Source organism: Polypterus senegalus, chromosome 6 (genome assembly GCF_016835505.1).
Source record: "Polypterus senegalus isolate Bchr_013 chromosome 6, ASM1683550v1, whole genome shotgun sequence".
NCBI classification, from domain to species: domain Eukaryota; kingdom Metazoa; phylum Chordata; class Cladistia; order Polypteriformes; family Polypteridae; genus Polypterus; species Polypterus senegalus.
In genome coordinates this window covers 63,178,697-63,206,257 of record NC_053159.1, presented here as the reverse complement: position 1 = coordinate 63,206,257, position 27,561 = coordinate 63,178,697, and the positions used below count along the sequence as shown (strand labels likewise).

The 27,561-nt window shown below is 38.9% G+C and overlaps 1 long non-coding RNA gene across 1 annotated transcript; it reads right to left on the bottom strand.

Annotated features, from left to right (window-relative positions):
• Nucleotides 1-1,497: 1,497 nt before the first annotated feature.
• LOC120530532 lies at nt 1,498-26,407 on the bottom strand. Its single transcript, XR_005633984.1, has 4 exons — nt 26,324-26,407; nt 26,196-26,252; nt 8,305-8,359; nt 1,498-2,501 (listed from the first exon to the last, which is right to left on the bottom strand). It is a non-coding gene; the product is annotated as an uncharacterized LOC120530532 (long non-coding RNA).
• Between the last annotated feature and the right edge of the window lie 1,154 nt (nt 26,408-27,561).

Sequence of the window (27,561 nt, the reverse complement as noted above, 5' to 3'; positions counted from 1 at the left end):
AAGAAATTCACACTTCAAAATGACAAACATGTTATACAGACATATTTTTCTTTGAAAGCAGTAAAGCTGAAACAAATAGCACTGAAGGTTAAGATGTGCTTCTAATTCGGAGACATTCATAAGCTGTAGGATAACAACCATGTGAAGACCACTTTATTATAAAGACGTTTAGTAACATGAGTTGAATGATTGTCATCAACTTTATCTGACAAGCTCCTCTCCGTTTATTTTTTAAGACTCAGAAGGGACAGTTATCATTCAAAAAAGGCACCCTTCAGCTTAATTGGGAGAACATTCATATTTATGGCGCTGTCCCTGGGTGAGACAATTAATAATCTCTTAGAGACCACCTGCTTCTATCCTCCCACATTACTTGTGCCTGGCTGCACCAGCGGCCGCACGCGCCGAAAGCGTGTCAGTTATTCAAATTAGTCTCTGGCACAAAGACACACATCTGCTGCTCCACTGGGATCAAAGAGCATTCAAGTGTACAACACTATTATGGTCAAAATGGGTTACCTTCACACATGAATAGTGAGTAAGCAAAGAGAAAAATCCAAACGGTTTTGGTAAAGTATGCCAAGTATAGGTTTGGCTATGCAGTGACACAATTAAACAAATACAGCTTAAATCTACCATGAAACTAAACTTACTGCATTTGTAAGTTTAGACCAGCTCATAAAATGCTCCGTGCATCACAAATCATAGAAAAAAAATAACATTTTTTGTAGTACCAAGATCTTGGAGTACAGAAGAAATAAAACTCTTTCAAATAATCCTTGAAATCGGTCAAAGAGATGTCATCCCAGAATTTAACTATAAGCCAGCAGCAGACAGCAGGCCCTATGATTCCAGACTTATGGAACAGTTGCAGTTTGGTGTAATATTCAACAGTACAGAGATGAATTAGGAAATGGATGGGGAAAATGAATGGACTTTGCAAAATAAGCACAAAAAATGACATCTTAAAATCATACATACATTTCCAGATATCACCTACTGCTTGGTGGATTTCAGACCACAGCATAAGCAGAACTAATATGTTCCAGTGGCAAATTGCATTTTTTTTGTTATTGAAGTTTGATTTTTATCCAGTGACAGAAAGAGGCATTATTCAAGGTGTGAATATATTATCCTCAATCCACTGCTTTTTGTTAACAGTGAGATGGTTTCCTTTTCAATTTTAAGAAGAAATACATCAATACATTAACATGTAGGCACGTAAAGTGAAAAACAGGTTCAGTGGATGTTAAAGGAATTTGCAAAGATGATGTAATATTTAAATATCTTTTAAAGTCCACTGCGCTTATGTAGAAATGATCATCTAGGTGTCTACAGACAAACATGTACACTTTATAGCCCATCCATCTATTTAAACTTCTAATCCATCAAAGTGCACACACACACTTCAATGCAGAGGATTAATTAAACCTAGGTTAAGATGTGGGAGGAATTTTCTATTAAACCCTACACAAGGAAAATGTAAAAACACCACAATCGTTTAACTATATTTGATTTACACACAACATTCTAGCTCTATAAGGTAACTGCACTAACTACTGTTTAGTCTTGCTAGTGCATACTGAATGTTTATTGAATAAGATTATTGGCAGTTGTACATACAGTATTGCTATCTGCCTTCATAAAATAAGGCAAGTTACTTAAGTAGTAGGCTGATTGGCATGAACAATACAGAATGTTGCCAAAAGAATATTCTGACACAAGAGACAAAAAAACAAAAAAATACAAAAGGTTTAACATATTATTTTAAGTCAGCTCAACTAAGACCACATGTTCCAAAAATTTCTGGACGCAATGAGTAACACTGGATTGATCATGTCAGCAGCAGTTAAGTAACTGCAGACTCTGCTTTCAGAAGGGATCTTATTGATTAGAATCTAATAAAAGCATTGCATAAACACTCAGGGCATTTTTTTAAATAAACTGAGTCATTCTAACATTTTCCTGTAGTTGTAGTTGTCTGTCTTGAAACAGCTATATGCGAGTAAATGAAAATCAGTTTAACATCTGCTAAACAAGTCAGAGCATCTGAATTTTTCTAAACAGAAAGCTACATTTTGGAGAAGTATTATCATCAATGCACAGCTCCCTAACCATCTTTACCGTGCGGTTTAGGCTTCTACAAGACTAGGCATAATGATTGTGTTTTTGTATAATTACATGAAATAAACTTTAAATGTAGATTACAACCCTGATCCAAATCACCTGAGAAAACCACCATCTCTTGCTTGCATATTGAATTAGAGTTTGAAATAGATGTACAATTTTTGCCAAAAACCTACATTATTTTCAGTGAGTGATGATAAAGTCTTTGTGTGGGTCAGAGCAGTTCTTGAATCAATTAAGTGCTTTCAGGGATTGGTGAGAATACCAGTTTGCATATTACCGCACAAAAGTTGTACACAAAAAAAAAAAAAAAATTCATACAGAAGAGGAACTCTAATATATGCATAGTAATGTAGAGCTGCATCGGCATGCATCTGCAAAAGAAAAAAAAAGTTAAAGGTTATTCCCACACTTCAGCTGTCTAGTCTTCATCAGGATTAAATTAAATTACATTAAATGCTGACCACTCAGTTCCTAAACCTACCTTAGGCATGTTCTTTCAAGTCTTCAAAACTCAACTTTGTTATTTTGGACACTAGGTCAATAAGATTTAAAAGCATTGTTGGGCTGAAGGTCCTGCTCCTGTGAAAATTGTTCTAATATGCAAATGATTGGTGTAAGCCAGGAACCATACAGTTCATTGCTGGCCAGACACATACATTCCTTTCAGGAGTTCCCATTCTTGCTAGAAAATCATATACAGAAGCAGAAACCATTCAGACATGGGGAGAAGGTGTACAGATGGAAACCAGGGTGAGAATCAAATGCATGCCCCTGCACCTTAAGATAAAAGCAGTAACCAACAATGCTATTATAATGTATAACTGGGTTTTACATTTGGACTAGAGTGTGCCTGTCAATAGAAGTTAGGCAAACATCTCCACCATGAACACTCCACCTTGAACAGAGTAGCCTTTCACAATGAGTTCGGCTCCTTCACTTTCTTAGGACTATCTGATCAGACACCACTCAAGTTCCATCTTTATTCCTGCAGAGGACACTTCAGCATAATTTAGGTTAATCATAAGTAAGATGCTTGGGACAATTCCATCGCCTCCTTAGTGTCACTTAATTTGTCATTGGTTTCAAAGAGAAGTAATGGGGCCATGCTACCATTTTCATCAATAAAGACACTGCACAGATATACCAGAAGCCTCAGTCCTCTTGCTAGTCATCTGAATTCATCTACACTTTTTTAGATAACTAGAAAAATCTGTGTCCAAAAAAAAAAAAAATAGACGATCAATGCCCCAATGCCACAATTATGCAGTTCATGATAGCAAAGTATTACAGAAAGTTGCTTGGCTCATGCAGAATTTTCAGCAGTCAAAAACATTTTCCCAATACCCACTCTAGGCTAGTAGTAAAGGATCATAAGGGCAGTACCTCCCAACTAAAGTTCCTGTGCTAAACCATACAGCTTTTTAACTACTTAAAACTATTATTTGTGTGAAAGTTTACTATGGCTGAAACTTAGGCCTAAAACATTGGGTTGGTACGAAAGCAAGTAGGAATGGATAAAGAAGAATGTACAAACTCCACTGGGACAGTAACTTGAATCAAGTCACTTAGAAATGTGGAGAAGCACTATAACCCACAGTACTAAGCTGCCCGCCATTGTTCCAACAGTTTTGCCTATTTCATGTGACTGTTTCTAGCAAATTATGTTTGTAAGTATGTATGTGGGGAATGCTCTTACTTCATTAAACACAACCATTATTAGCCAGCAACCAGATGGAAATTGTTTTGTCTTTAGCTGGAGAATTCCCAACTCTGCACCTGTGGACCTCTTCAGCCCAGCATTTTTCTGGGCTATGTTTGGTTGCTGGATAACAAATCCTTTTAGAGAAAGACTGCCACCATGGAACATCATCAGGAAGATCAGAATTCAGTTTCTCAGAAACATGGTTGACCCAGAGACACAGGGGTGTGAGATACTGTTAAATGACTTTTCTAGCTATCCTCTAATCAGACCGATTTGTCAAGTGATAGTAATTCACAGATGTTAGACACAAACTACTCACCTGACTTGAAGTATTTATTGATCAAGCACTACTCATTTTATCTTCCAAGAGTTCTCCATAGTTTTAATGTCTACTGTTTATATGTCCCTGCAAGCCAAAGTAAATTGCCTCTACAACATCATGACAAAGTATCAATGTTTATATCCTGCTGGGTTTATTTATTGCTGTTATGGATTTGAAAAAGCAAGGATTAGGCAACATTTACTACAAATCTCAACATGGCACCTGCCCACTCTGGAGTAGTAACACTCTGATCACAGCGATACTCCATTAAGACACTAGATGCATGCTTGTTTACCATTACTTTGGAGTGCTGGATCACATCAAAAGTTCTGCTTCCAGCACAGAAGCAGGAGTGTAAAACATGAGGAACTGGAATGTGGTTCAGTGGAAACCGAGATGATAGTAGGTATACATTTAGATGAGTATACAACTCCCCCTAACCAGATTCAAATGGTTTCTGTATAATATTGTGCCTATGAAAATAACAAAATTTCCTAACCAGAAACTGGATCATCCATACTTTAGTAAAGTAGCAAAGCAATATGTTGCATATTTCCATATCACTGAACTGTAAGAGATGGAAGTATAACCTCAGGTAAACAAAGTTAATCAATACAATTATAAGCTGGGGCCCGAATATAGCAGCAGTCATGATTTATATAAAATAAATGTGCCAAAGTATGCATTTAAAAAAATAAATAAAATGTAAACAAATGCATAGATACAAACTGTGTATACTAAATAGAATACCAATCCAATCAAATTCATCAGATTTCTAAACATTTCATCAGGTATAAACCTCTAGGCTGTTATATTTTCAAAAAGTCACATAAACACTATATAATTGCAGTTTTGTCATTTTTACTTGCATTTCAATGTTTCAATGAGAAAATTGTTTTCTCCTGCTTCAAAAACACAATTATCCCTGTACCAAAGAAAACAATGGTAAAGTGCCTCAGTTATTACAGACCATTTGCATTCACCATCCATCCATCCATCCATCCATTCATCCATTCATCCATCCATCCTCTTCCGCTTATCCGAGGTCGGGTCGCAGGGCAGCAGCTTGAGGAGAGAGGCCCAGACTTTCCTCTCCCCGGCCACTTCTTCTAGCCGGGAGAATCCCAAGGCGTTCCCAGGCCAGCCAGGAGACATAGTTCCTCCAGCCTGTCCTGGGTCTTCTCCGAGGCCTTCTCCTGGTTGGACATGCCCGGAACACCTCACCAGGGAGGCGTCCGGGAGGTATCCTGATCAGATGCCCGAGCGGTGGTGACCAAAGGTGGGGACCTTGGCAGTCCAATCCTCGGCTACAGAAGCTGGCTCTGGGGACGTGCATTCACTTCAATTGTTAATTAAGGGACTTCTGTTGAAACATACCACACATAGCATTCCAGTTCATATGGAATACCTCAGATTTTCATATTGGCAAAGCCAATTATCTTGTAGTTCATGGCATCCTGGCACATCTGGATAATAAATTACCAAGACACTGCCATTGATAATCTGAGCACCACATGGCTGGAATTGGGACAAATTATTGGAGCTATATGTTGGGCTTCTTAATATGGCAGAGATCAACATGTTTCTTGGCACCACCATTTCTACCACACTGATCCTCAATGAAGGCATCATCCTTAATATAGTGTAATGAACCCCCAATGTACTCTTTGTTAATCTAGAACAGCATGCATCGGCACAGATCCATCTCCAACACCAGCATTATAGACTTCAATCAATGAAGAGATGGTGTGGAGAAGGGATTTGCTTTCTGATTCAGTGGTGTCAAGACTACAATTCCTCCCATAACATTAATGAAAACAAGAAGTTCCTCAGATTTCAGAAAACTTCAGCCACAACATACTTCCATCTGCATCAGCAGGAATGCTGTGAATGTGGAAAGCTATCTTTAAAATCTCTTGGAGTCACAATCACCAATGGCTTGAATTGAATACAACATACCTTAGCTATGGTGAAGAAGGCAAGGCTCATCAGTTCTTTCACTTCCTCAGATTTCAGAGGAAAGTCCTAAGGTCTCCATTAATGCTCAATAAATGCAGATGCACAGTGTAATCCATCCTCACTATCTGTATACTAACCTCAGTACCACAAAGTCACTGCCACACATCTGACTGTTCAGGGCATCAGCGCATGATGCTTAGAAATGCAAGCATTATTTTAAAAAAAAAAAAAACTTTCCAGCGAACATTTCAAATATGACTAATTTTTCAGCGCAGTAACTCGAGTACATTCTGTGTGGGTCTTGTTGCAAGCAGCATCCTGCTACAGTATGGACACATTGTATTTTATCAACAATTTCACTTAAAAAAAAAAGCACCAATCTGGCTAATCAGATGTCTATCAAGATTATGAATCCCAATGACTGACCTAAATCATTGTGTTTATACAGGTAACTGAAGCTTTCTAGACAGCAGTTTGTAAAACAGTTCTAAATGGGGTGCTGGAGGACTCAACTGATAACGGCTAGACAAGTTTAAAAAAAAAATTGCCATCCTAATCGCAGTGGTAGCGCTGCTGCCTCACAGTAAGGTGACCTGGGTTCGCTTCCCGGTCCTCCCTGCGTGGAGTTTGCATAGGTTTCCTCCGGATGCTCCGGTTTTCTCCCACCGTCCAAAGACATACAGGTTAGGTGCATTGGCAATCCTAAATTGTCCCAAGTGTGTGCTTGGTGTGTGTGTGTGTGTATGTGTGTGTGCCCTGCGGTGGGCTGGCACCCTGCCCGGGGATTTGTTTCTGCCTTGCACCCTGTGTTGGCTGGGATTGGCTCCAGCAGTCCCCCGCGACCCTGTGGCAGGTTATAGCGGGTTGGACAATGGATGGATGAATGCCATCCTAATGGCGAGTCAGAGTGTGCCACGACATGGAGTCCAGAGAGATTGGTCCAGAGTCATGGACAACACATAGCGGCCCTGCAAGGAGACAAAACAGGCGGGTTACAAAACTGATCGATATAAAAAATTGGCAGTTATGTTGTCTTTAGCATTACTGATTGATTCGTTTCACTATATATTTTTGATATACTTATTGATTAGAGTGCGTTGGAAGCCTACCTTTGAATTTTTAAATCGCACCTGTTAGTATGACGTGCATACCTGCAGCGCACTAATCTACCCCAGTAAATTTGAAAGGCTTCCTTGGATCTCCTAGTTGTACTACCTGCAAGCTGTTAATTTTTAACTTGCACATTTCAAAATATCGGTGTGCTTTCGACTATAGACACTGTAACAATTTCAATATATGAATGATTAAACACATTTATCATTACAATGCACCCAACCAAAATAAAACCACCGACTCCGAAAGGAGCTGGTAAACCTAAATTATATATAACCAAAACAGGAAAAACTACAGTACGTGAAAGTGAATTACAGTACTAACAATGTCACAGACGTCCGCTGCAAAATATCTGTCCAAGGTGCTGAATCACTTAACGACTGTTTCACTTCAAACATTTTAAATTTTTTCTAAACTATCCATTCATCCATCCATTATCCAACCCACTATATTCTAACTACAGGGTCACGGGGGTCTGCTGGAGCCAATCCCAGCCAACACAGGGCGCAAGGCAGGAAATAAACCCTGGGCAGGGCACCAGCCCACCACAGGGCACACACACACCAAGCACGCACTCGGGACAATTTAAAATCGCCAATGCACCCAACCTACATGTCTTTGGACTGTGGGAGGAAACCGGAGTACCCGGAGGAAACCGACGCAGACACGGGGAGAACATACAAAACTCCACGCAGGGAGGACCCGGGAAGCGAACCCCGGTCTACTAAACTAAGAGTCAGTAAATTAAAATGACCGCTACTATATTAGACATGAGAGCTATCAACAACATTTATATAGCACTTTTTCATATAAATGTAGTTCAAAGTGCTTAACAAGATGAAGAACGTTTATAATATATAAGATTAGACAATATTAAGTAACAAAGAATAAAGTAAAGGTCCGATGTCAAGGAGGGCAGAAAAAACAAACACCTCCAGAGGGCTGGAGTTAAAAAAAAAAAAAAAATTTAAAAATAATCTTCAGGGTTTCCGAGGCCACGAGACCGCCTAGCCCCCCACTGGGCACAAACATATTTAACATAAGTCAACATTGCTGTAAATGTATAGGAAACTACTACCTTTTATTCCCTCAAAGAATCTCTTCTTTCCATGAACGGAACCTTGACAGCGAAGCTGTAGACGAAAACAAAACGAAAATGAGTTACTTTGCTGTACATGCAACAAATCCTCACCACCATTAATCTGCCAAGCACTTGTAGTGTTTAACCGTGAACACAGCAGCTGGTTACACAAAATCCATCCATCAACCAAACCTCTATATCCTAAATACAGGGTCACGGGAGTCTGCTGGAACCAATCCCAGCCAACACAGGAAACAAACCCCAGGCAGGGCAAAGCCCACCGCAGGGCGCGCACACACACACATCAAGCACACACAAGGGACAATTTAGAATCGCCAGTGCACCTAACCTGCATGTCTTTGGACTGTGGGAGGAAACCGGAGCACTCGGAGGAAACCCACGCAGACACGGGGAGAACATGCAAACAGGGAGGACCCGGGAAGCGCTACCCACTGCGCCACCGTGCCGCCCGTTACACAAAATAATACGTCATAAAATAGGAACCTGCAAATTTTGACACGGCTTTGGAATGTTGAATTCACATTCCACAATTTTAAGTGCTATTGCTTAAGTTCACCATTTTAGCCTATTTTAACTTAGCGTTAAAATACTAAGTTGCATTCTTCTCTGCAAAAGGCTCTGTTCTTTAAATTATTTTAATTTTTTCGCCATATATTTCTTCTAGTTGACAGCGCTCTTAAAAGTAACGGTTCCTTATGGAATGACATTTTATTGCGCTATGCAGTTCCTCACAAAACCCTTACTTGACAGGAACTAAAGAACCATTTCATTCTGGCAAGAGTTCTTTGCGCTTTCAAAAGGTTACTAATACGTGGATAAAAGAGAAATCTTTAATTGTAAGAAAGGCAGCGCCATTCAAATGTGCACACAGGGGATGCAGCGGGATAACTGAAGATCAAAGAAAAAGGTGTAGAACAACAGAAACGTGTGTGTCGATTTCTTTCTCTGTTTATTTAAGCAGTGAGGTGTAGTGGTAAAGGCTTTGGACTTCAGACCCTGTGGCTGGGGGTGCAGATCCTGCTACCGACACTGTGTGACCCCGAGGAAGTCACTTGACCTGCCTGTGCTTCAATTGTAAAACCAAAAGAAATGTAAACAAAGACGCCTTGGATAAAGGCGTCAGCCAAATAAGCAGATGTAAAGGGTGCGCAGACGGCAGCATAGTGCAACACAGGCAGAGTTAAGTTTAGTTTGCATTTCAACGTTATAAAACAACACAAAAAAAGTTTGATCATGTCTAAGTTACAACTCTTGGTTTTGCACGTATAACTGAAAGGATAAATGGCAAGACGCCGATCACTACACTGTTGAAATTATTTGAACGCAGAATGACCCTTTAATAAAGAATAATGTAGAATACACTCCTACTGATCTCCATTCCCTTTGTGACGGTGTAAAGCAGACCTTCCCGATACCTCTATGTTTAACCGACACGCTGTCGCGAATGGAGCAGCCGGAGTTGCGTCCCAAGAGGGGGTCCCGAGCCGAGTGAATAGCTTTCCTCACAGTAATATATAGACGATTGTCTAGCAGGATAAAGCATATATGAACTAGATAACCTGAACTTGGCCTGTGCTTATGCTCGTAAACAGTCAGGAACCCACTGGAATTTCAAAATATTATCTATTCATTGTTATCATGTTACCAGATGCAGATCTAAAGAAAATGCTTATTGAAACCTTCATGTGGACAGTTCTTTTGGCACCCAAAAGCGGTTCCCCTATATGGCATCGGTCTGAAGAACCACTCTGGCACCTCTGCTTTTTTTTTTTTAAGGCTGTGCGTGAACACGAGCGTATTACTAGGTGGATCTATGACTGCAGAACATTTAGAAGGGCCATAAAAGAGTGAGTTAGAGGGTTGGTGTGTGTTATACTATTGCAAGGAATGCCGATTTTATAAGTCGCACTAGAGTCTGCCAATTTCATATTTAATATCGGACCCATAAAACCTGTGAAGGCTGGCCACACTCCACAGCATTTCATATAGTAACGATAGAAGATACATTACGTTATTCTGGTTCAACCGCAGGATTCGAACATTTATACTGTAGTTGAAAACTACTAAAGCACAGAATCTCAATATTCCCGTATAAACAGAATTTGAACCTAATTTGGTTCAAATGATCAACTCGTTCTACACATTTATGGCGCTTCATTGTAAATTATATCATTTTAAACGACGCAGCCATTTGACGTATTTCAATACAGTATGTACAAGGATACAGTATTCTATATTTGAACTATGTATAAAATACCAATGATCGTTTTTACAAAATTGATTGATTTTTTCCAGACAGATGTGGTCCAAGAGTCGCGGGAGCCAGAGATTATCCTCGTAGGACAAGGATTCAGGCTGGAACCAGTGCGTAAAAAGCACAGCCCACTCTCATCCATTTCAAAGCCGAAAATTAAATTAATACACAAACTGACAAATAGAGGACAACATCTTAATAAAATGACCGACAACAGGCACAATGAATGCATCTTTTCCAAATCAAGTAACCCTCCCCACTCCCACCAAGCGTAAAGAGAATCTTCCTACCGAGCGCCATGGACCATTCAAGAGGAAGGTGGAGGACTGCAAATTGAAGGGATTAATAATCTGCCTCAGCCACGCGCCTTCAGACGTCATAAACGGGGGTGGGGGCACAGAACAGTCACATTATGACACGAGTCTACATGTCCCTTCTTTATATTGAATTAACCTAAACATAGACAGCACTGTAACCCCGGTGCATTGTACAGCCTAACCCAGACAGTATCACATCGACAATTACATTGTGAGTTTCCGTTAATAACACATTTAAGAACAAAGAAAACAGTACATTTTAAATGTTATTTGTCAAGTCCTTTCAAACTTAAAACCAATGAAAAAGTTTTCAGAAATATTAAACCTAAAACACATACATCGAATTTCGGAAAAGAAATATCCCTCCCAACCCCCCGATTTCGAAAGAGGGCCAAACGAGAATGACATTAAATATCGAGGTATTAACACATTTTGGAGATCAGACTAAAGAAAACATTACCAAAAGATGGAGGTGACAACTTGCTACTTGTTGTATCGACTTCTAACGCTGTTAGAGAGGTGTCTCATTGAACATTTTACCCAGCTAAAATTTACAATGCAGTTCACAGAGCCATTGGCATCGCAACGTTTGTTAAGAATGTCTGACCCTTTGGGTTATACTACATCTTAATGAGAACCCACGCAAGCAGACCCTTGGATGAACCGACGCCCCAGCTAAGGGTTTTGTTTGCGGCCAATGCAGCAGAGATGGACTGCAATCACAATCATGGAGTGGATTAAGCTGCTGTGAAAACAGGCGAATACATGCGCGTCAATAACCCTTTTATATATAAATGCCATATAAACCCTTACTCTGGGTAAAGACAACTGGTTAACAGAGGTTGGTTTCTCCGCATATAACTCGAATATGTAGCCATGTAAACCCTTTACTGCCGATATAGTCTGCGCAAGTCCGTTGCACTTTTTCAGCCAGCGCTTGTATTTGCTTCGCACACACAGTTAGAAGACCTGAGTAGAAACGTCTACAAAATACATTTCAAGAGGCAAAATATTCAGGCGATCGTATTATTCCTTAATGAGACAAAATTATTTCAGCCAGGATATTTCGAAATCTTAAATGTGTTGATGAGCTGAACGTACATTGCTAAACACAGCAACACAATCTCGAGAGCGGCAAAGTAACAAGTTGAAAGTAGCGTGAGTCGCAGTCCGATTACTTTATAAAAAAACGAGTAACCGAGCACAACAATTTTCTTACTGAATGGAATAAAAAGACAGATGGTTGGACGCGTTCCTCAGTCATTTACAAAGGGCAACTTTTAAGAAAGTCGTATTTTATAAAATTGTTTTAATTCACGGCTTATGCGTTATATGTATCCTGTTTTCGGGACTTTGCTTAGAAAATGTCAGCTACGATGTGGCAGTAACTTTCAGTTTATCACTTGACGCCAACTCCGCATGAATGGGTTTACGAGTACAAGGCGTAGAACGATAGGCGCTGTTACTGGTTGGACACAAGTTGCTCAAAAAACACACACCACACAAACTGATTTCTGACGGAACATTATGCTATCACTCGCACCCCGCCTTCGCGAGTCAAATATAAAACGGGTTATTTAAATCTGATCCCCGGGACACCAGCTGGCAGGCGCGTGTCGCTCTCGTGCCGGGGGCAGGCCTCCCTTGGGACAAACAGCACAGGGACAAACAAAAGGCGCCCGATTTGAAAAACGCGCCTTTGGATCATCCCACAGACGTTCAATCCATCTTCAAAACCAGAATTTTTCAGCGTGGGTATTCAGTTATGCACGCGCGCACACATAAATCTTTTCATACATAAGAGGACATAGAATCCGATTTGTAAATTATCTGTATTATAAAATCACAGTGGCGTACTTTATTATGGCATATGCGGAGGAATACATATTTTTCTTTTAACTACATGTATATTTATTGTTTAATCTCCAGATATATAGTTAAAATGTAAAATACCACTTCGACAGCTAACTTTACAAATTCACAGGGAAACGCGGACACATTATAGTCTCGCCGTATGTTAAAGGATTCTCGTTTCTGGGATTTCTTTCTCGTGGGAAGTTTAAATCACAATCCTTATGTAAATCCTAGTCTCCTTTATTCTTAGAAAGAAAAGTTCTTTGTCTGCAAAGTTGTGAGGCCAGATGTGAATCTCACTTAGCTTGGGTTTTGGCTTGGGTATGGGATTTCAAATCCAGCCCAGCTGACCACTTCATTATAGTCTTAAGCAGAAAATAAACGTAGTGCGCAGAAATTATGGGAATTCCCGATTTACAGATACATATTGCCTGCTGAATCTGAACAAGCACAAACCGTTTCACGGTCTAAATATCATCATGCACATGCCTCTACCCAACCTGCCCCCCGACATTTGCAACATGGCAAATCCTGTGCTAAAATGGCCAACTTGGCACTGCTTCCTAGGCTTTTTCGCGTTCTCCCTGTTTTTGCGAGTTTAAATTCCAACTAAACCTCCAAATGTGGTACCTTTCTAGTTAGAATTGTATTTGCCCCATCTTTTCAGCTTGCCACTTGTGGTTACTCAGAATCACTGCTTGATGAAATGGTTCTTTGTCCTGCACAGTTCCTTCCCTATAAAGTTGAAGGTTCTTTATTCTTTTTAAAAAGTTACCAATATGGTGATAAATCTTTACTGCATATTTGGCCACCTGGCAGATACATCAGCTCATGAAAACCTGAACTTGGCCTGGCTGTATGCAACAAGAGTTCTTTTAAAACTGGGAAGCCAATGGTATTTCATAAATCTGTTATCACCAATTCAAGGACCTGTGATGGAGCTAAATAGAAGAGTTCTTTCTGGAACTTTCATGTGGATGGTTCCCCTATGGCACCAGTCTGACAAACCACTCTAGTGCCTTTATTTTTAACGTCATACTCTGTTACTGCTCAAAAGATAGGTTTTTAATGGGCTCAATATATTAAAATATCTACTTGAACCAAATAAACTTGGCATTTTGAATACAAAAAAAGACTATTTTCCCATTTTACATCAAAAATAAGTTGGTAAGGCACCTAAATAAGCAGTATGTCCCATTATGGTCAACATTTCTGCGTGATTATGTCAAAGACCCAGAATATCGCCCTCTTAAACACATTTTTAAAAATAGCAGATTTTCATAGGTTTATACAGAGGTTCTGCAGAAGCTCATTAATAGGCCTTGTTTCATGCAGTTCCGATCAAGGCAGGGATTACTCTAGCGGCACTATAAAAATGTGGACAAAAGGGTTGTCCAGTCCCCACACAATATGAAACAGAGAATACAGTCATTCCAAAACTTAAACCCCGAGACGATTTTAACCAGTCACCACCGTATTTCTAACATTTCATTTCTGCACCGATAGCCCTCATATTTGATTGCTTGTTCATCAGCCTCCAGTGATCAAAACATGCACTATACCCTTCTGTGGTGTGGGTAGACAATCTTATGGTTTGAGCTTTGTTTGTGGGGGCAAATACAACTGATTAAATGTTTAAAGCAAAAATCTCAACCCTTATTTTTAAAGGTTGTACATAAACACAAGATACACATAAGTCACCGTCCAAACTTAAATATACAGGGAAACACAAGCATGCTCAATACCTTAAATACTGCAAAATGGTGACTTTGCACTGCCTATCAAAAGCTCATTGGCAGTTGGGGAAAAAAAAAAACTTCATTATGGGAGTCTGTGAAAAAGGGGGAAAATCCAGAGAAAGGTAAAACATTAAAAGTAGATGCATTATCATAAAAGTATAAAATGTTTTACCAAAGACAATTTTAAATACTATAACCAAGTGTGTATAATTATATACAGTATAAGAATGAAACATTGCTTCCCACAAGTATTCCACCCACAGTGTATACCAAGTGTTGAACCAATTAGTTTTTCTTCAATGACTGTACAATTGCACTACACAAATACCATTAAAGAAGGTTACATTGAAATTAGCACGTTTGCAGGCCAAACAGATTAGTTAAATTTGACAATCCTACAAATTCTTCCAAAATGTTAATAGTTTTCCAGTTGCTCATGCTAACTTTCAAGTCTTAAAGGACTTTATTTTTAAAAAAAGATAAGTAGCAGAGGACAACAATGGATCAGCCTGGGAGTATACAGTTGACTATGACCTGGAAGTTGGAGGACATGCACTTTGTCTTTGCCTGTATGTGACAATATCGTCAGCAGGCTTCAGTATCACCAGCACAGGACTAGATCAACATCATGAAGACAAAGTCCATGAGTGAACTCCATCAAGAAGCTCCACTCACCATCAATGGGTAGACTGTTGAAGATGTCGATTGCTGAACATATTTAGGCACTAGAGTTAGTGTAACAGGATGGACAAAGATGTGAATCACTAAAGCATGTCATGCTTTTGTTGCCCTGAAACCTGTGGAGAAATAAGGGTTTAACCAAAATGTTAAATCCATACTACTGTATAGGGAAAAGACCTGGAGATGTACTAAATGCATAGACCACATGCCTTCATTAACACCTCACCATGACAGATCCTGTACATTAGGTGGCCAGATCAAATTTCCAACCAGGAATTCTGGCAGATAACCTGGCAGCAGCCCATCTTCAATACTATCCAGAGAAGGGAATTGAAGTGGATCAGGTGCAATCTATGCTAGAAGCAGACAACCATTCTGTGCTATGCATTGGAATGGTACCCTCAGGGAAAAATGAAAACCAGTCCTGACAAGGAGAAGAACCCTACAGTCAGAAAAAGGCCTTCTGTCTACAATACTTTGGGGAGAAGTGGATAGCCTGAGAGAGAGGGAGAAAAAATGGAAACTGAAGGCACTGTGCTATGACTAGACTGAAGAGGAATAGCAGCAGAAAGAAAATCAAATGTTTATTTCATTAAGGATTAAAATTGCTAAGAGTACTAATATTGCTACACACCAAAACACAGGATTCTAAGAGAAACATAAAGTTAGGTTCATATATATTTGGACAGAGACAACTTTTTTCTAATTTTGGTTCTGTACTTTACCACAACGAATTTTAAATGAAACAACTCAGATGCAGTTGAAGTGCAGACTTTCAGCTTTAATTCAGTGGGTTAAACAAAACGATTGCATAAAAATGTGAGGCAACTAAAGCATTTTTTTAACACAATCCCTTCATTTTAGGGGCTCCAAAGTAATTGGACATTTGACTCAAAGGCCATTTCATGGGCAGGTATGGACAAGTCCATCATTATGTCATTATCAATTAATCAGATAAAAGGCCTGGAGTTGATTTGAGGTGTGGTGCTTGCATGTGGAAGATTTTGCTGTGAACAGACAACATGCAGTCAAAGGTGCTCTCCATGCAGGTGAAAGAAGCCAATCTTAAGCTGCGAAAACAGAAAAAAAACCCATCCGAGAAATTGCTACAATATTACGAGTGGCAAAATCTACAGTTTGGTACATCCTGAGAAAGAAAGCAAGCACTGGTGAACTCAGCAACGCAAAAAGACCTGGACGTCCACGGAAGACAACAGTGGTGGACAATAACAGAATCATTTCCATGGTGAAGAGAAACCCCTTCAACAGCCAACCAAGTGAACAACACTCTCCAGGGGGTAGGCCAATTGATATCCAAGTCTACCATAAAGAGAAGACTGCACGATGGTAAATACAGAGGGTGCACTGCAAGGTGCAAGCTACTCATAAGCCTCAAGAATAGAAAGGCTAGATTGGATTTTGCTAAAGAACATCTAAAAAAGCCAGCACAGTTCTGGAAAAACATTCTCTGGACAGATGAAACCAAGATCAACCTCTACCAGGATGATGGCAAGAAAAAAGTATGGAGAAGGCGTGGAACAGCTCATTATCCAAAGCATACCACATCATCTGTAAAACATGGTGGAGGCAGTGTGATAGCTTGGGCGTGCATGGCTTCCAGTGGCACTGGGACACTAGTGTTTATTGATGATGTGACACAGGACAGAAGCAGTCGAATGAATTCTGAGGTGTTCAGAGACATACTGTCTGCTCAAATCCAGCTAAATGCAGTCAAATTGATTGGGCGGCGCTTCATGATACAGATGGACAATGACCCCAAACATACAGCCAAAGCAACTCAGGAGTTTATTAAAGCAAAGAAGTGGAAAATTCTTGAATGGCCAAGTCAGTCACCTGATCTTAACCCAATTGAGCATGCATTTCACTTGTTAAAGACTAAACTTTGGACAGAAAGGCCCACAAACAAACAGCAACTGAACACCGCTGCAGTAAAGGCCTGGCAGAGCATTAAAAAGGAGGAAACCCTACATCTGGTGATGTCCATGAGTTCAAGACTTCAGGCTGTCATTGCCAGCATTGCCAACCAAGTATTAGAAATGGAAATTTTATTTCCAGTTATTTAATTTGTCCATTTACTTTTGAAATAAAGAGATTGTGTTAAAAATGCTTTAGTTGCCTCACATTTTTATGCAATCTTTTTGTTCAACTCACTAAATTAAAGCTGAAAGGCTGCACTTCAACTGCATCTGAGTTGTTTCAATTAAAATTCATTGTGGTAATGAATAGAACCAAAATTAGAAAAAAGTTGTCTCTGTCCAAATATTTATGGACCTAACTGTATATTAAATATATATATATATATATATATATATATATATATATATATGGAATGGAGATGGAAAGATGGAAATACAAGTAATTTGGTTTACCTTCAAGAACTGCACTACAACACTCCTCACTGCTTTTATACATACTGTACTCTGCTAATATACTTTTGCTAGGTTGTAATATTATTCCCTTTTATCATTATTGTACACGAGAAAAGAAGCGAATAGTATGACGGTTCTAAAAATAAAGCTTACTGCCTGCCATCCATCGATTGTGTAAATTTTTCAACACAAGGTGGTAAGAATCAGAAATCGCTAAATTAACCAAACATGCACAATTTTATGTCGTGGAGGAAAAGAGCAGAAAAAAAAGATATGGGGAGAACATGCAAACACACACACAATGGGCCAGCAAATTAATTCAGTCTCCTAGAGAGAACCCGAGAGGCAGGAGAGTTCATTGATCATTGCTCCACCATGCCCCATATAATGAAAGAACGGATTAAACATTTCTTTACAATTGTAACAGCAGAATACACGCTCATTTTTCCTTCCTATAGAAAGATGATCGACTGGTGGAAAGCTCATTGACTTCTAATTAAAGTTGGATTTTTAAAGCGGTCTTTAATGCCTCCGGTTTCCTCTTCGTGTGAGCATGCAAGCTTAAAACTACGTCGTCTGTACCTCCAAAACGTCCAGTTCTCACTAAATAGCGTTCCTCTTTAAGTTCAACCCGTGTTTGCATCTTATATTTATGTTTTAAAGCTTGAAAAGCTTTAGATTATTATATAAACAAAAGTGCATTATCGGGACAGGCTTTGTCCTCCGATACGAATGTCACAGCAGCAACATTTTTCTCACAAACCAAACAAAAAAGCTGCCAGCATAATCACCTTTTGTTTTTGCATTGACGTTTCCCACATTAATCCTCATTCGCCAAACGATGACTGGAAACGAGTAAATTGTGAGTATCGGTATGTGTGTAAATGTACATGCAGTGAAAGGACCCGTTGTCCCGTTTATTCTGTACTCCGTCAGAGGCTGTTGGAATGACCAATTAGTAATAAATACTATTTTACATGAAGAAGAAGAAAAAAAAAAAGGATCAAAAGATGGTTTGAATATGAAATACATTCAGGCTAAAGTGGTTTAGAATCCTACTAATTCGACAAGTGTGCTTGGGGGTGTCCACCTTTTGCGTGCTGTACAGCCCAGTCTGGCCATCCGTTTATGGGAGTTTGAATCCCAGCGTCTCTGGTCAAGAACACACATCATTAAAACTGATAAATTGATCTAATTTTTAACCTATCAATTGTTAAATGCGTAAAATTAAAAATCTACAGTGGCGCCGTCATTTGGAAATAGACAAAAACAAAATGACTTGTAAAAATGTAGTTTTTAACCCGAAACATAAATTCCTGACAAAAGAATTTGTTTGGCTTTAATCAGGCAACATGCAGTTCTTGTAGTGGGGCGCTTCCAGTTTCTATATCGAGGAGCTCCAGGTTCCACGGGGCACACAAGCCGCTCTTACGAACGTTACTGTATCATAACCACAATGTCACCAGTGATTCGGTTTCATTCCAAGCACTAGCAACAATTTTTCTGTCAAAGCTGACCAGCTGCTGCATATCTAGCAGCTTCATTAAAGGGGTAAGGTTGCATTCATAGTTTTTAAAATTCACTCATACCATGAAACAAGACTGTTTATTGTCATTAGTAAAAACATTTAACCAAAACATTTACGTGAAAGGAAAATAGTATTCAACATCCACATATCTCGGGCTTGACCATGAGTGTGATATACCTTGGCACCCATATCACTCAGTCTCGTACCAGACCAAAACTAACCTGAGGGAAAACTTGCGCAGAAACAAGATGTTTTAAACAGTTTAAAATGGTTTAAATTACATATACTCGTTTTAATTTATACATTATAAAACATAGATACAAATAAATGTAGTACCGTGTATAATTCAGTTCAATTGTTTGATCTCCTAATTGATTATATTTTCCTTAACTGGAAAGTGAGAGAGAGGTGGTTGAAAAAAAGTGATGTACGCTCGGTGCACAAGGTAAAAGTGGAAAGGCTGAAAAGGCACAGAGAACCCACGGATTCCACGTCTTTGCTCAAAACAAAAAAAAAAAAACAAAACGTTTTGTTTAAGCGCACATTTATTTCAGTCAATAGCTTTTGTGTGGCACCGATTGCGGGCTACTCATTACCACGCCCTTTATTGTGACGTGTCCAGACGCAGGCCAATTAGTCTAACAGATGCGCTATAATTCCAAACAATCACTTTCAAAATGTATAATTATGAAAATAGCGTGGGTTTTGGCTTGGGAAGCCATCCTGAATCAATTTTATACGATGCAGATTAGCAGGGAGATGGAGCCAATTCAGACAACATGTGCCTTTGAAACACGTTCAATTCTGCATCCTTGTTTGAGCAACAAATTGGACTTATTACAACTTGAAGAGTACACACGAGATACTTGAGGGTTTTTAAATAACAGAATACAAAACAATTTTACAAAGCCACAGAGTTAAAGAATGACATTTTCTTGATTCTTTACGAAATGTTACAATGCTTCGCCGGGAGATCGGTGTATTAAAGACTTGAATCGTCTTAGGGTTTCTGTCAACCATACGAATGGCAGAATTTGCACCTGTTCAGAATAATTGAGATATAAAGATTTTCAACAATTCTCGTGAACATTATGCATTTACAGACACAATATGGTGGTACTGTAATTTGATTACCTGTTTAAGTAATAAGACAATTTAACAGGAAAATGATACATTTCTATAAAGCCTCTGGCCTCAGTCCAACTCAATTACTAGTTTTTAAATGATCTCAGCTTTTCTTTCACTTTCGCGAGGAGGAAATTTACACGAAGAAACGCGAACATTGAACCGCGTGCAGGGCCGTCTTAACAGCACAATACAACAGCGCAGTGCGTCGAAACTGCAACTGCAGGTTCGCACGCTGCTTGATGCGGGGAGCAGTTAAAACTGGATGCCGTCCGTCTCCGCGCTATCGGTTCTTTGGATCGGAGAAGGGAGAGGATATGAGACGATGTCATCGTCCCCGTTCGCGTGCTGCATGGCTTTGAGCGGTAGCTCCCGTTAGGATAAATGCTTTAATAATGTTCATGTCTTAATAATGCTGCTTTTATTTTGGAAACTGTACTCGCCTCCGATATTACTGTATATATGTCACGCAAATGACAAAACTCACCGTATTTGTCCAAGTTCCACGAATATAAAGAAAAACTCGGTCAAAGACCTACCTGCTAGCTGAGTGCTGGTGTCGCGTGCCTTACAGTTCCTTTTGGAGACTGGGTCCCATCTGGCGGCAGGCCAAGGGGGCCGGGGGAGGGGGGTAGGTTGCTGGCTCGTGCCGGACTCATGCCACTTGGACTAAATTTATTAGACAATATTCAGTAAATAAGAAACGGAGAAAAGCAGGGAAGTCTTGTATAATAGAAGAAGGTTTATTATATATATATATTTATCCTAACAAACATTTGTGGCATTTAAATTCAAATGGAAATTTCGATACCTTTTTTCAAAATAATTTTCAAATGAAATATAGGATTTCAGTTTGGTCTGTATATTTTTTCCGCTCCTATTGTCACCTCTGGATGATTTTGCATTGGAGCTGGGAAGCAAAATGTTGACTATACCTGTAGAAATGATTACATAACCTATGGATAGAATCCTTTCATCGATCATTCAGCTTTCCATTTGATAAAGCTTTCAAACGTCAGAAGTCGCCAAAGAACACATATATGTTTTTAATTAAAACGGTACAAGAACAATATTTAAATGATATCAGAATGTAATCTTTATATCGAAATCAAACGCTCGCTAGATGTGTATATAAATAGGTAACGGTAACATTTAAAAACACAATAAAAAACGTTATATTTCAAAATCCCATACATTATTAAAATAAAAGAGTACTTAACATACGCAACTGCCTAATAACTTCAATTTGTTGAGCAGCAATTATAAGATGTGGTTTGATTTGTTTCGAACCTAGTTTTGTTAAACTTGAATTTCTTTGAATGTTATTTGATCTTAATAAAATAAAAAAATAAAAAATCAATTTATCTACAAACTAGAACCAACGTGTTCTTTGATAAACAAATCTGTCAAACACACTTCACAATTACAGTAGGATTACGATACGTAATTCAACAGGAACCCTTTGTTCTAACTTGTCTATCGAGGAACCGCCTGGCTAATCCAATTTGACTGTTTTTTTCTCGCTTAACCAGTCTAACGACGTACAAGCTAATGCAGTACTAAACATACCTTCAAAGTCTGCCAACGATTTCAGGATTACCCGTGTCTTCTATTTCAAACGATCCAGCCATTTTAAAAATAAATAAATAAATAAATAAACAAATAAATAAAATGCCGTTCTGGACAGGGCGCCAGTCCATCACAGGGCTCATTCATTCATACTGGATTGCTCTGTTACAGCCCCGACCGCCTCCGACGCTGCACACGGGGCTACTTATGAACATTTTTATTTATGAAAATACTTATGCATTTTTAAAGCTGATTTATGTCAGTTGACAGAATAATCAGGGGAATATATATACTAGCGACTTATTTGATACATGTTTAATAAAAGTCACCAGAACACTTCATTATTTTATTTGTCAAACTGTTCTCAGGTTAAAGTACGATTTTCCCCGTATGCGAAGGTACACTGGAAGTTAAGAGACTGCATGTCACCAGGCCGTTTAGGATATTAGTGGACGCAGAGGGAGCTGCTAACAGTTGGAGGGCGTTTGATGGCGGTGGTGGTGGGGGTGGGCTGAGAAGAGACTCGTGCTGTACGCGTGCTGGAAAGTCTGCCGCCTGAATAGCACAACGCCAAACGTACACATTCAAGTTAAAAGCAAATCAGGTATCTGCAAAGAACAAATTAAATCGTTACACGTGTTTAGACGGTTATTAAATATTTGTTTAAATAAGTAAATAAAAAAAATCAACCTTCAACGGCAGTATTTCTATAGATGTGTCCCATTTAATCGGATTCAAATCTTAGAATTTGGGCTATTTTGTGTATTCTTAAATTCTAAGGGTTCAAAATGTTTATTCTATTAAAGCGTCCCTAACATATTAAGTCTTGTTATATATTTTCAGTTATTTTGCAAGTTCTAAAATACATATGCAAATATACTTAAATTTGACTAACTTTAAAAATGCTAAATGTTTAAAACTATCTACAAACGAGTCAGTATTAAAGTGTAATATTGTGTATAATGTACCTGTTAAAAGAAAATCTCGCTCGTATCTTAATGGACCCAGCACCCAAGTGTTAGGAAGCCACGCCTTTTTCAAAATGGCACTCGTAATGACGTCATTAGACTCGATATAGAAACATTTTTTTTTTTAAACAGATGCGGCCCATTTTAAAACAAGAATAATACGGCGTTGGTTTTGGCTTGGGAAGCCATATTTTAATTTCTCAACACACCTGTTCATGTAAACAACCACCCCCCATAGTTAATTACTACTACTGTTCCCCTACAAAGCCTACTGGAATCAAAATAACAGGTCGGTTTGTAGCTCCCTGCTGTAAAGGTAGATTTGGCCTTTGTTAACTTTCAATCAGACCACATACTGTACCTTTCTGAACACATTCTTGTTGAAATTAACGAGGTCCCCACACATGTGCCTATAGTCAGGGTTTTGAATCAAAAACAGCATATTTTCTCCAGTTCTCAAAGATGGGCTGGGTTGTCGAATATCCCCTCTTTTTTTTAATGACACTGTCAAATCTGGCAAAGCCATAACACTGATGGCACTAAATTCGCTTTAGCATATGCCCTAAGGTCTAATTAGAATAACATTATGGATAGTTATATAAAAGCCATTCATAGGATTTAAGTAATTGTCCATGTAAAGGACTCTGTAAAACTTTTAAGAAGAGATGTAAAGAATGTTAAATAACATTACCAAATTTGATTACTACAGAAAAATGTATAGAATGTCTGTTACACAGACTATAGTTGTGAATATAAGAATTACTTAGCAATATTTTGAAATTACTTCAGTTTTTTGTCCAGCTTCATCTGACACACTGGTATGAGAAAATCTCATTTGAAACAAGACATTGTATTGTAAGACATCAAGCTTTTTGGGTTTGCTCAATTATTTTTTGGTGCTGTGGACTCAAGCCGGCAATGTGTGAATCATATCTTGTGCAGAAGATTACATTCTTATGATAGAGTAAATTAATCGTACCCTCAGAAAAAAATATCAGAATGACTTGAAGTTATATATGTCATATCGACTAACCCCAGGGGTTCATCCCCAATGGGATACAATGGGTTAAAGTTACTGCTCTTCACAAAATAAAGGGGGAAATCTGCAAGTGTTTTATGCCGTTGAGGATGCTGATCAGAAATATATTTTTGATTCCTTACCAGTGGTCCTAGCCGTATATGAGCCACTCTCAGAAGGTTCAAAATGACAAATTCAAACACATGGGGTGTGGTTGAGACTATCCCAAGTTCAGTAATTATGAACATTATAGTATTTTTGATTCTTTATCCTCTACTAGGGATTTCTCTCTAACTGTCTCTGTGCGTTTGTGGACATCAAATCATGATTTAGAGATTTTACCCAGTTAAAGAATAAATTGCAAATAACACTTATTCTGGTTTATTATATACTTTCTGCCTCATGAAGTAAATTACATTTCTTATCCATTCATTATCCAACCTGCTATATCCTAACTACAGGGTCACGGGGGTCTGCAGGAGCCAATCCAATCAACACCCCAAATTAGGGCAGCTTTCTCAAATTCAGACCGTTAATATTAAGTAATGACTTGGGCTAATTATTACAACGATTTGTTGTTGAGTGAGAGTTACATAATACCTTTATTACCTCATCTTTAATAAATAAACAAAGAAAAAAACATGTAAACCAAAACATATTCCTCCAGTGAAGCTTGTAGTTACAAATTTCCTTTTTCTAATAAGGATAGAAGCTATTTGAAATCAGTGCCCCTTCTAAAACTGATACATATAGTTAAAATGTATACTTTACAGTATGATTTTAACTTCCTTGGCTACACAATGTGCCATTGTTCAGTCTGCACAATAATGGCACTTTGGGGTTATACAACTGGACTAAGCATTTTCAGTTGTGAATGGAAGAAGTGGTTTTAAGAACGATCTACATTCCATTTTAATAAATGCCTTAAGCTTTGATTCTTGGCTACTTGTTTCAGCAGCCCATAACGTGAATATTTAAATTACTAAAAGGAAAACAATAGTGACTGTACACTTAGTTATATACCGAACATCTGTTAAGACTGGATCCACTTTACTGTTAGCACATCATTCAATGCTATACTATTTACATCAAATCCTATTTATTCCAGTTTTGCTTTCTGAGAGTGACCGAGAGAGAGAGAGAGAGAGAGAGAGATGCATTGATACGGCACTGAAAACAAGCAAATGTTTACTATTGACGACTTGAGCGGAACACCTGCGAAAACTGCTTCCTTGATGTCACTTAACTGGAGATTGTGGTTCCTTGTAGAACCAATGCTTGACAAAGAACCACCACTTGGCCACCTTTAATCGCCCCCATATATTTGTATTTACTTTTATAAAACTTTATTTAACCGAGTTTAGATGCTTTGCCCTTACTTCACAATCTGTTTCTCTTATGCCAATATAATGTACCTCTTTAGATGCTTCGAAGATTAAGTTTAATTTTTAGTTGCTACAGACGTTAGGGCATTATTTTTCTGTATTGAACTCAAGACTAACGCTCACAATGACCAATAAGCGCATAAGGAAAAAAGTGACATCTCTTCAGGATAAATGGTATCCCATTCAGGACGAGTTCTTGATCTGACTGGATCAATTAGTGCCCTCGGACGTCTACTCTGTGATGCACATTTTATCCCACTACACCCACAAATAAATTCAACCTTTATAAAGTGTTATCAAGCCTGAATTCAAAGTTATGTGCAGTTCTATAGTCACTACGTTAGCAAAAGATACATTTATACTAAATGCCAAAAAACAATGTTGTACAAATTCAATAATGCAGATGATGCAAATGTATCAATCGAGAACCCAGGTGACAGATCAAAAGTGAAAGGCTTTCAAGGTGGCGCGAGACAAAGGACTGATGAAATCTGGAACTAACTTCAGAATTAAATAACTGAATTGGAGATCTGGCGGCTTACACGAGCTATCGGGAAAATAACTCAGCAAAACTGATTGAGGAATTGAACTGCCTTTTGCCGTTTGTATTTTCAATTTATGGTATAAGTAAATATCAAAATGAGGCTAGTAATGGTTTCGAAAGTATACTTATGAGCTGATAGAGTATTTGGAAGTAAATTCGGCAATTTCCACTTTATACACCACATTTTAAGACCACATTAGATCTGAAACTGCAACGTTTCAGAAATCATATCAAATTTATTGGATCGTCTTCGCAAAAATAAACAAACCAGCTCTGGCTACTCACACCTAAATACACTCCATTCAGCTTTTCGTGACTTCACGAACAAGGCTGTTTAGCACTGGACGCTTCCGCTTTGACAAGTGCAAAAGAAGGCTCGTGCGCGGCTCGTGCCTCATCCCCCGGTCAATTTACAAACGGCCAAAGCCCTAAAAAAAAAAAACATACCTGAAACAGACATCTGGAGATTCGACTGTCTTGCATTTTCTTGCTTACCTGTTCCCGACGCACTCAACACGGACGAACGAGATGCACTTAGTCCCAACGAAACACCTGAAATTCAACAACAAAACACGATTAGTCCTAATGTTAGCCACTGTGCGAGCGCGGGGCTCCTCGCTTACCCGTGTGCGGTATGCCCACGTACGAAGGCAGAAATTCGACTGAAGACATTTTCAGCAGACTGGTGGTGTCACTCTGCATTCCGCTTCAGTGCTTCTTGAATGAGACTCCATCTGCTAGAGGGAGGTGCCGGCTCGTGCCGGGCTCGCGTCACCCTACAGCGCTTCAGCTGAGCATCAGCGGTGCGAGGAGCACGAGAAAAGTCAAGAAATACTGTGTACCGATACATTGTGTTAGAGAGAGGCAAAAGCAGGCAAGATGGTCTTAGTCTGGGTACATAAAAGATGAAAAGCTTAAAAATAAGCAAGAGCCATGTAACATATGTAAAACTGTGCTCCCGGCCATCCATTTCAGGACCAAGAGAGCGGGTGACAAATAAATTGTGTAAAACATGACATAAACAGGGCATTCGCACAGACGATTTCATTTTCCGTTTTTACAGCTACTTCTCTTAATTTTTTTTTTAAGAGTCATAAAACACTCCTCAAGAATATCATACTACTAAACATACCACTAAAAGCACTGAGTATATTATTAGTTTAATACGTATAAGTGAATGTGTCAAACTATTTTAAGCCTAAAGTGTTGTTACCCGAAGTTTAAATTTAATGATAATCGTTTATATTCTTATTCCCGATGTCTTGCTTGCACATACTTTGACAATTTAGGAAACGGCTATATTCAAATGATTAGAGTTCCGAACTAGATACAGATGGCTTCCAACTTTGCACAGACATAAAGCTGACTAAACCCCGGTTCTCGGAACGCTTTAAACAGTAAAGTAACATCAAAAGATCTGCTTTTTAGCCATAACGCCCTTCCCCCATCCTCGAATGTCAAATACTTATATTCACACAGAAACCTCATCTCGATTTTGCTTTCTTTTTTTTGTCAAACAAAAGATCTCCGTATTTCTAAGGTTGCCATATGGAGTACCCACGCTAAAATAATTTCAAAGACAAAGAGAATTCTAACCGTAATGTGTAGTTGTAGTTGCAGGGGAATCAACTTTCCCGAAGTGCACTCATCTCGACGGAGTGGTCGCGGCCAGCAATGACAACTCCCCAGGGCAGCTGGAGGCGCGTGCCGTTTTCAGAGGATCTGCCAGCCAACACAGGCTTTGGGGAAAGGCGGGGAACACATATTTAACTCTGTCATTGAGAACAAACAGGCTTATTAAAATGTAAAGAACACGAATAGCTGGTTTCTATCCACAGCGTTACATTTTATGCAATTTTAG